The following is a 10211-nucleotide window of genomic DNA, read 5'->3' as shown; positions in this document are numbered from 1 at the left end:
GGGGTGGGGGGGGGGCCGAGTCATGAGGCAGCACAAACTGCACATGAATTTGGATGTGCCTTTGATCTTCGCTGCATGCAAATTCCAATCAGGAGATATTCAAATCGCCGTGAAACATCTTTCATAATAGAGAGTCCAGTGTGGGCAGCATCAATGTTTGTTCTGTTCACCGTGGTTCTAGTCACGATAGCATCAGGTCTGATTTCCAGTAAATTCTCTGTGGACGTGCTCGTGCTTCCCAGAGGACGAAGGCAAACGTGTTGGATGAGCTGCTCTGTTGCCCTCATCAAGACGGAAGCGATCGGCTTCACCTCATTCTGCTGTGTGTGTGTGCTGCATTTACCAGCCAGTGTCTGTGCATCTCCAAGCTTCTACAGAACATCTTCACAGTATTGGCATCAAAGTATATCAGGAAAATGACTCATAGTGCAGAATGAAATGTATTTATAATGCAAAATGATATTGAAGAGCATCACTAATGAGGAAGAGGAGAAGCAGCATCACTGCTAACCAGAGGATTTTTGCAGAAAGGGTTCACGTGACCCTTCTGCAGAGTGGGATTCAGCTTTTAGTGTAAATTCCACGGCCACTTATTAAATCCATAAACATAAACTAAGAGCAAGTCGTGGAATTTGTTTTAGTTCCACGTAACGAGAAGTGAAACCCTGTCGCTGCACTTCATTAGGCCAACAAACTGCAGCATTTAAACGCAAATATCCAGCAGTATAAATCACAGACTCATGTCTCATGTCTCTGTCCAGCATGTGGGACGTCTCTATTGTTGCTCTATTGTGTGTCTGGTTGTGAAAACAATGGTTGTGGTGGATTCGGTGCCTTGTGCTTGATGCCTGTCATCACTTCGGGATGAGCTGGACGAACAAGGAAGGCCACAGTAATTAGCTTTCTGTTTTTTTTTTGTCCAACATTGTACGAGACATTTGACCACAAACACACTGTAACATTTAAAGCAATCTACAGTGAATTCGTCCCTTCAGATCAGAATGTCTCCTGTGTCCGGTTCTTTGGGAGCTGCTGAGCATCAGCAGAGCAGTGACGTGTGTCGGTGTAATCACGTCTTCGGCGTAGGAATCCAGCTTGTGTTGCATTCGCTGTCCTGTCAGCAGGTTTGGAGGCGTCTGTTCAGGGGGACGACAGCCCGGCTAACTTTAACTTGTTCGTTTGAAGCCATTGTGGCACTTGAGGAATTTGTAACGGCATGTTCCTGCGGACAGTTCACCAAACTCAATCCCAGCTAGGAAACTATAAACAAGCGTCAGCTCATCTCTGCGTGCACTTCCTGGACGAACATGTAAACAACTGCTCCAAACCAATCACACGTCCAGAGCCTGTCTCTGCTCCGACAAGCTTTCTCGAACTTCAACAGAAGTTCGAGAAAGCTTCTGTTCCTCAGCCAACACTCAGAGAAATACAAAAAGGAGAAAAAAAAAAGGGAAATTTATGAGGAATATGTTGGAGAGCTGCATATTTCTTCTCCCACCTCATTCCTCTGATATCAAACGCCCCCACACTTCACTGCCCATCAATACCAGAGCACTTCATGGGAGTAACTTCAGAGATTTGTCTGCAGTGCCTGAACATGTAGACGCTGAACAACAAAGCCTGGAGAAAGGTCAGAGTGGTGAGTAATAAGGAGGTTTGGAAGAAAATAAAACAACAGATCTGCACACGGGATAAAACGTTCTCAATAAACACACATGGAGCATTAAGAAAGCAGAATGGGCCTCACCTCTGCTACGGTGCAGCTGGAAACCCAAACTCAAACCAGGGGTTATAACCTTTCAGTCATTTTGTCAACATGTCTTCTAAAAACCATGTCCCTTTATGTGCAACGTCACTCCAAACACAATTAGAATTCCGTTTTGACGCAGCTTGTTTTTGAAGGAAGCTCCACCCTTATTGAAGGAAAGCAGATCACTCAGAGGTGGTCTGGTGGTTCGATGGGGGACAAGGGACCACAGTTTCCTCCATCATCCAGCATGATGGTGGAGTGGGTCATCCTGCTGCCTCACACCTCCAAGGTTGACCGGTGACTCTAACTTGTCCACAGGTGAGAATGTGAATAAAGGTTTGTCTTTCTAACTGAATAATTTTGCTGAATGTATTTGATTTCAATCATTGAAATTTATTATTATTTATCCTTTAATTTACTCAATTTGAATACATTTAGTTTATTGTATTTGATGTCTGTCTTTAATCAGATTTGTTTTTTTTTTATTTGGGTGTAGTCACATTATTTATTTATTTTACCTTTTATATTATTCAATTCAATACAATTAATTGGATTTAATTTAGTTTTTAAAAATTTAATTTCATTACTTCTATTTTATTTGATATGCTTTTTTTTTTTTTTACAAACTTAATTTGTAATAATTTTGCATATTTAAATGAATTGCTGACTTTGAATTTGGTGACTCAGGTTTAATCCTTGCAGTCATTTGCATCTTTGCAGTAATGTTGCCTGTGTCCACTGTTGTTTTTGTTTGCTTCTTTCACAGTACGTCTGTAGTTTAATGTAACATTTTTCTGCAGATTTTACTTCTTTGTTGTACTTTTGCAGCTTGTTGACGACAAAGTGGAAAAAAGCCAGTCACACCAGCCCTAACAGAAAGGTGGGTAGCAGAGAAAATCAGCAAGTCCTCCAAGATCAATGACAAAATACTCTGATGGCAGTTGACTGGGTGCACCATGCTAAAAGGAATCTAATCGAATACAAGAGTTCATGAAGGTGAGACGATTCAGAGATTGTTTTAACTGTTTCAAGGTGTTGAGTCAACTCTAGAGTCATCGTGCAGGCTGCATCTCCCACTGATACAATCGGGTGGACCAGATATTAGGGAGACCCGTTAGTGAAACGCCGTTGGGCAGCTCCGTCTGATGCTCTCAGAGAAGGCACTCAGCTTCCATTTAGGTCAGTGGAAGGGCTCCGTGGCAGCCCCAGTTTGTGGTGGTTTACTGGCCGGCTCCCAGTAGCTGACAGCAGAGGGCTGTGGTCACGCTGGGCAGCTCCCACATGATAATGTGTGCAGCTTTATGAAACTGAATCACGGCATTGTTAAGAAGCAGCGAATGTGCCCAGCAAAGCTCCTCTGGATAAACAGGGGGTGAATAAAAGCCTCACTGCCAACCTGGGAAGTGGAGATTTGTTTTCATGTATTTATTTGGAAGAGCTTTCAATCCATCATCCCGCTCTGTGACTAACCAGGCATGCTGGGAAATGCTTTCGTCAGCGGCGATCCTCTCCAAACCCTGGAGATTTGGTGACTCATTCTCGACCGACATAAAAACCGTCTGGAAAATGAAGCCGGCATTTTTGGTAAGCGATGAAATGTTTCCTGACTCCTGGAGGGAAGAGAGAAAACTGCGGGTTAGTTTCAACCAAGTTGAACTAACCTGCACTTAACTAACCTCTGCTCCGTTAGCATTTGTCTGTGGATGTGACGAGACACAAAAAACCTTTTAATCCTGCAGGCCCGAACTCCATCAAGTAAAATGTCAGTGATGTTTGTGTGGTGACTAACAGCTGCATCATAATCTGTGTGCGTTGGCCAACCTCCGGGGTTTGGAAATGACAAAGCCATAGACCTCAGCCCTCATTAGATCCTCGGTGTTGAAAGGTAACACTTTGTTAGGGCAGGGTTTCTAATTTATGGTGATGATCCTCTGACTGTTTGGATCCAAGTTTGAGAATTTTTCATGTTTGGAAGAATTTCCAGATCAGAAATCGAGCCTGTTTCCACTGACTCTCATGTTTAGATGACGCTCACCAGAGGCCCGTTCCAATAAATCAACCTGCAGCCACGGGTCACCTGTTAGAGAGCAGAACGTTCAGCACACTTTGTGGAAAGTGGAGCCAACGATCAGGTTCAGGCCCCATCAGAACGGAGCTCACGGAGTCTGATACCGAACTGGTTAAATAAAAAAGCAAAGGGCAAACATTATGGGCAAAAGAAGGCTGTGTAGTCATGTCTGGAAACCACTTCTCAGGAAGGAAGGGAAAGGCCAAATGCTTGGGGTGGGGTTTTAAGAGACAGCTCCTCATCCTCTGAGACCACTAATGGATGGTGAGTGTGCTTCACAACACACAATGTCCTCAAATTTGCCTTCCTTTCTTCTGACCAGTTTATGTGGCAGTTTTCAAATAAAACAGAAGCATAAATAGAGAATAACGAGTGTACGTGCCCACGGTTGGATCTTGAAGGAGATCCAGCGCTTTATCGCTGTTTGTTGTGTGTAAATGTTTCTGACTCACACCCTTGCTGGTTGATCTGTGTTTATGCTGCGTTCAGTCCTTGCCATCCCTGACCAAACACTGGAACTTCCCAGTTTCTTGAAAAACTTCACATTGTTCCAAAACTTTCTGCTAGCAGCCGACAGCGGCGCTTTGTCCCGACCCTGAATGCAGCGTGATTCACTTATCTTGGGTTGAAAGGGAGAAATATTTGAACGCGCTGACTTCGGCGATGAGCTGGACCCATTGACCAGGCCCGTCGGTGAAGTACACAGTCCCCCCCCCCCCAGCTTTCTCTGGAAACCTCACACACACACTCTCGGCGAGCTTTATTCGCACGCAAAGGTGCAGCTTCGGCACTTTTGTCCCAGCATTCTCAGGTGGTGACTTCAGAGTGAATTATCAGCGTGTGAGTGTGGATACATTTGAGATCCAAACCAACATTGTGGGGACATTTCTGGAGTGCGGGGTTCTCACGCCTTCACAGGACAAGGGGTACGACCTTGTTTGAGGGTCTAGATTGGGATCGGGGTCACGCGTCCACGTGTGATGGTAATGTTAGGAGTAAGGAAAGAAATTGTATCAATGAGTGTCCCCACAACTACAGACAACTACTGTGTGTGTGTGTGTGTGTGTGTGTGTGTGTGTGTGTGTCGTGGCTCCAGGCCATCATTTTTTTGGGGGGGGGGTCGGCCCTCGGGACAAGCTCCACCAGCCCCGACTGTTATTATCCCAGCTACACTCACACAGATTAGTCTGAAATGTCCTCACAGTGATGCTTTTATGAGTTAAAACATCTTCACACAAATAGAAAGACATTCATACGCACACAGCTCGTGTGTGTGTGTGTGTGTGCGTGTGTGTGTGTTTGTGTGGGGAAGTGGTGTTGTTAATCAACCCCAGATGAGCGAAGAGGCCAGACGAATCATGGTGTGTGTGTTTTTGTGTGTTTGGGATGGGTGGGTGGGTTTTGTCAGAACTACACACACGCACACACACACGCACGCACGCACGCACACACACAGACAAACACACAAACACACAAACACACACTCAGACATGCATAGACATACATACATTAGCACAATGACGGCTGCTTCCCATGAACTCATTCACCCCTTCAAAATAAAATCTGAGGTTCCTCTCATTTTCTAACTTGTCCACGTTTCTCCAGGACTTTCCAGCCCTGGACCCGTCAAGCAAAGGGTGGCCCACACTCTTTCTGTTTATGCTGTCAAACCTGATTTAAGAATCTTCGCTCCCTGAAGTCAAATCAAAAGCTTTTGAATCAATAATGTTCAGTAACGCTATAAACAGGAAGCTAACGTTTACAGCGTAACAGCTGGGAAATGAATGGGTGACGCTCAAAGGGAAGAAAATAAAACAGGTGCTAGATCAAAGTAACTCCTTTGTCAGGCTGCACCGCATTGGAAACAACAAGTGAAAGCACAAGTAGAAGGAAATGAAGCCCATAATCCTGCAGGAAGCGAAACTGGAAATATGATTATAAACCAGGGTCTCAGAATCAAGGGGGCTCAGTGAGACGCTTTACACCATGAAAACAAAACAAAAAGGTGAAATGATTTGCTTGATCCTCAACTCGTGTGAGTTTTAATTCATCGTTTAGTATCTGAACCACGGCGACTTCCTGTCGGGAGTCGGTGGAGACCAAAAACAGAGCGGCGCCTCACATGGCAGACAGCTGTACGGCCGCTGCTCGGACTGTGATGAGGATGGAACCAAGCTGACGAAGTCCAGCGTTTCCCTCCGAACTCTTGAAATGTGACATCTCTGTCTTTCTCAGTCCGATCTGAGAGTTTCAGGCAAAACAATCAAACTTCAACAAAAATGTCCAAATTCCCTTTTTGTCCGTGAAACGTGTTGGAAAAGAGCCGAGCGCAGCAGGAGGTGATTCTTGTGTCCGCTCGTCCCATCAGCACAGCGTAAAATGCTGCAGCAGGTGGTGCTGCCTCATGGTTTTATGTCCACGTTTAGGATTTTCTCTGGGTTAGAGTGAATGTAGAAACGTGTGAATCAAGTCTGTGTGTTCAGCTTCAGCCAGAGGAGGCAGAAAAACACAAAGTCAACACAGGAACAAATACTAGTACTAGAGTTTATGCATGTAGAAACTAGTGTGCAACTCACACTGCAGTATGTGCATTAACCTCAGTTTGGCTTTTGCTCATATTTACAGACGTTTCTACAATTTATCAGTTCAAAGTTAAAACTTTCTTCTTTTGTTTGGTTCTGTTTAACTGTGTAGTTGTGTAGGTCAAAAAGTCTTTGAAACACATTTGGAACTGATGTCTTGCAATTACCATTGATTCTAAGATGAACATTGAAACGATTGTTTAGCATAAAATACTCAAATGAAACAACGTTGTTCCCTGAACACTGTTAATTTTTGACAGTGTGAAAAACTGGATTTTCCATTATTTATAGTCACTGATCATAACCTGAACTAAGTTGTGCTTCGGTTACTGTTCTAATAGTTTTGGTCCAACAGTGCCACCTTCAGGACGGAGGGATCACAGCAGCTCTTTGTGAGTTTTCTCTCATCTCATCTTTTATTTTCGTCCACGTCTTCAGAACAGCAACTATATACAAATATTGCTCAGTTGACTTTACACTAAACAGTATTTTAGACTAATAATAATAATAGTGAAAATAACGATGATGATAATAATGATAATACTAATGATGATAGTAATTATAATAATGCACATTTGAAGACAAAGCTACTTGTCAGTAATTATGACTATGATTATAAAACTGGTTAACTGGTTAATGACTCATCAGAACACAGCAGTGGAGGTGCAGCACCATAAGCAGCTTTCACACATGTATTCATCTAATTCTTCACCAAATGGAATAAAAGGTCTTATGAACATTACTGATGCTGTTCCACCCAGTGTGAGGACACAATCACATCTTTGTGTTTTCTGCTCTCCGTATAGTTCTCTCCCTTCTGCTGCCGCTCTGCGTTAGTTTCCTGCCTTGGTTTGCTTCAGCTCAACGTCTGCACTGACCCAGACCCGAAACAAAGCCCAGACACCTTGGCTGGAGGTTGGAGAGCAGGCCGACCAATCAGGGAAAGCCCAGAGGGATAATCTGCATCAGTGTGAAAGTGAAAGCTACAGGACCACACACACTCGGATCAACTGTCCTGGGATGGAAGCCTGGCTGCAGCAGCCGCTCTCTTCCCGACAATGAAGCTTTGGGCCGGGTCTCTGAGTTTGCAAGAAGATATTACTCATCAGAGAGCTTTGAGCTTTTTCCACCGCCGCTGCTCAGATGGAGAAAAACAACAGAGCAGAGCTGGTAAACCCATAAAGTTCTGCAAATGACGAGAGTTTAACAAAATCCTCTCATTGACAAAACTCCCTGAGCTCTCAGAGCAGCAGGGGGAGAAGAACTGAAAAATCTAGAGCTGTGCATCCATATTATCAAGAACATCAAGTTCAGTAGTGTTTAACTAGGGTTCACAACCTTTCAGAGTAAAGCTTGTAGTACTTGTAGTACTTGTAGTACTTGTAGTACTTGTAGTACTTGTAGCTCTATGGTTTTCACTCCCCTTTGTGTAGGGCTGATTGTTTTTACGGTTCTGAATCAGAACGAGCTCGCTGTTGTTGTTGCTGGCTGATTACGAAGAAGCTGTAAAGCAATAATCCATCTGGATCCTGGACAGACCTGAGGAAGACACAGGACCAGAGTCTAACTCTGATTTGTCTTCATCAGACACAGGCACAGATGATCATTTGACAGATTGTTTTCATCGTGTTTTTAATTTATTTGAGCTCTGTTGTGGGACATTTTATGGTCTTGTTGCACCTCTTTTAGATCGTTTTTCATCCCTGTGCCTCCTCTTGTGGTTGTTGTGTGTCTCGGTTTGCTCATTTTATCCCCTCCGACCGAGCTCCTCTAATCACGAAATGTGAAACATTTAGTTCAGGAGGCCTGTTCTCCAACCCGTCCACAATCAGAGGCACAGTTTGAAGTAGAAGCTGCATGCGTCCTCAGCGTCAGTGGATAATAGATGTTCATCCTTGGACATTAACAAGACTTTATTCTCAGATCATCTGCATTCTGCTCTCTGTTAGCTAGAGGCTGTGGTTGCGTCCTTTAGACACTATGCAGTCGTTCCTCTGAACACAGGTAAGCTGAACTTCCCGTTACATTTCACTGCACAGTCACGTTGGTCTGCTTGTGCTCTGCTGTACATGGTTTACTGCACCTCAGATTAGTAACCTTACTCAAACAAAGCATTTAAAGCAACTGACTCAAACAAACCAAGTAACAGTTACTGGTGATACCGTGTTATTAATGCATTGAACTCTCGAAACATTCAGGGGACAAGGACAATTCAGGGGCAGAAAAAGCTCAATAGCCAACTGTACCGTGTTTATGAAATTACAGCATGTTGCTTTGACCTCGTTAAAACTTTCCTACAAGTTTTCCTGGCGGACTAAGCACCTTTATGTGAATTGCTGCCTCCCACTGGGGTAGTAGTGTCAATGCCTCGTTTACTGCGACTGTACTTGTTTTATGTTACAATTAATGAGTAAATGAGTATATTCACTCTGCAATTACTTCTAACTTGATGAAAACTAGTAAGAAGTGCATATTGTTGATAACCAAGTAAAGTACGGGTTGCTATTGGATTTCACAGTGTGAGAGGGGAGGGGAGGCCAGTTTCTGCGGGTGGAGACACTGCTGCAGTTTTTGGACTGAATGTTCTGCTGCATATTTAAGAAAAAGCATCGCCATCAGTGAAATAAGGGGCGGCAGTGGCTCAGTTGGTAGAGGGGCTGCACCGACCATAGGATCAGAGGCTTGCACCCCTAGGGCAAGACACCGGACCCCCAAAAGCCCATCCCCATCCTCAGAAACTGGGGGGGGGGTTGCGTCAGGGACAGCATCTCAGTGTCTCTAAGGCTGTAAGAGAGAGCAAACTGTTCGTTACTATTCATGGCTACTGAGGAAACACTTTATCAACCACTATGCAGTTTATTCTTTCCATAAAGATTTTAAATTTAGTTCAAACCCCATCAAAGGTTGACAAAGGTTGTATATTTATCATTTTTCTATCTTTTAACCTTTGATTTACTGTTTATAACAGTATCAATGTAATTACAGAAGTAAAAGAGGAGGAGGAATATACAGGAAGTGTAAAGTATAGTATTATTTAGTAAATGATGAAATAATAAACTAATGTGCATAAAACACACTGATTGACAGCTTGCTCTAAAATGCAGTATAATGAAATATTATTTGACCCAAACCAAGTGTGGTGAACTGTTCCTGTTTAAATAAACCCATTTTACTTCATCACGTCCTCAAGCCTCCTCTGTTTTATGTAGCTGCTCATTGTGGCTGATGTTGAAAATAGAACCTTTCTCATTGTAGTCCGTGTTTTATTGTTATAATTTATAGTTCCACTGCCAGCTGCCTAACTGTTTCCTGTGGACCAGAAATTTGAAGAGCCACGTTTTTAGAAAAGGTCAGCCTGCATCGACAGTTTTCTGTGGAGCCTCCCTATTGCACCAGGTGGACAAGATGTGGAGGCTCTTGGAAATCAGGGATTTCGTGATTGGCCCATGCTGTGGCTTTTCATGGCTCTTCAGATACACAAGGACCTGCACTGGGCCAGTGTGTCAGCTAAGCTCAGCTCGGTTGGTAAAGGTGCTGCTGATGTGTCATGATCTCTCTTATTGTGTGTATTTGCATGAAGCATTTGTTGTGTCTCTGCATTGTCTCAGCTGCTGGACGTCATTCACTGCTGTGAAGCAGCAGCTCGTGTTGAGTCTGATGTGGTAGTTTTCCTTTTTTTTCTGGATCTTTTGTTTCTGTTTTTTGTCATTTTGTGCCTAATTTCCATGTGTTGCTGCCATCAAATTCAAAATGAGCCAATATTTTCCAAGAAACGGTAAAATGTCTCCGTTCCAACATCTGATATGTTGTT

Source organism: Channa argus, chromosome 4 (assembly GCF_033026475.1).
Source record: "Channa argus isolate prfri chromosome 4, Channa argus male v1.0, whole genome shotgun sequence".
NCBI classification, from domain to species: domain Eukaryota; kingdom Metazoa; phylum Chordata; class Actinopteri; order Anabantiformes; family Channidae; genus Channa; species Channa argus.
Note: the sequence above shows the minus strand (reverse complement) of the source record.